Here is a 1,073-nt window from a genome sequence, read left to right as displayed (position 1 = left end):
CTCTACAGCCCTCACCCTCTGGTCTTGTCCATGGCATCGTGACCTGGCATGCCAGCGACGACTAAGACCAGCTCAAGAGCCGGGACCCAAGGACGTAGAGTTTCGACATCTAACCCAGCTTGCGCGTTAAAGGGGGGTGCCTGAGCATCGCGACTCAGGGCTCCTACCGGCTCTCCGGCCCTCACCCTCTGGTTTTGTCCATGGCATCGCGACCTGGCATGCCAGCGACGGCTGAGACCAGCTCGAGAGCTGGGACCCGAAGACATAGAGCACCGGCATCTGGCCAAATTTGCAGGAACACACTCCAAGATAGGACCCAGAGCCAGGCGCAACCCACCTTGAGGTAGGGCCCCGTGGGTCCCGTGCAGGCTCATGGGAGCCCTAATACGCCTCGCCAGGCCTTTCGTGCCTCGTCGCCTCTCCGAAGCAACTAACGGCTAACTGTCGATTGCCACGACGAACTCTCGTTCCTTTTGTGATGAACCTGCAGGGTCCCTCCAAAGAGCATCGCCAGGCGAGGCCCTCACGGTGCTTTCTTCGCTCTCGTTCACGCAACTCACTTGCACGTTAAAGGGGGGTGCCTGAGCATCGCGACTCAGGGCTCCTACCGGCTCTCCAGCCCTCACCCTCTGGTCTTGTCCATGGCATCACGACCTGGCATGCCAGTGACGACTGGGACCAGCTCGAGAGCCGGGACCCAAGGACGTAGAGCAGAAAGGGGAGCAAAGGCGAGAAGGGAGGAACACGCGAGGACCTCGCCAAATAACCCCTCATCGGCCAAGGCACGGATCTAGCGCCGCACCAGGAAGCGTTTTCTGACCCTCGAGATAAGTCACTCTCCAGAAACACTGGTTATCGCAGCACCGTCCCCGCACCAAGTGCAATCCCGTGTTAGCAACGTCGCTCTCCTTTCTCACTGAATGATGGCTGCTTGAGCGCTAAGGGGGACCTCCTAAGCATCGCAACTCAGGGGCTCTTACCGGACCTCGGGCCGCTCACCTCCTGGCCTTGACCACGGCATCACGACCTGGCATACCAGCGACAGCTGAAGCCGCCTTGGGACTAGGACCTCT

Source organism: Triticum dicoccoides, chromosome 7B (assembly GCF_002162155.2).
Source record: "Triticum dicoccoides isolate Atlit2015 ecotype Zavitan chromosome 7B, WEW_v2.0, whole genome shotgun sequence".
NCBI lineage: Eukaryota > Viridiplantae > Streptophyta > Magnoliopsida > Poales > Poaceae > Triticum > Triticum dicoccoides.
The sequence above is the reverse complement of the archived record's forward strand: the minus strand, read 5'-3'. Positions refer to the sequence as shown.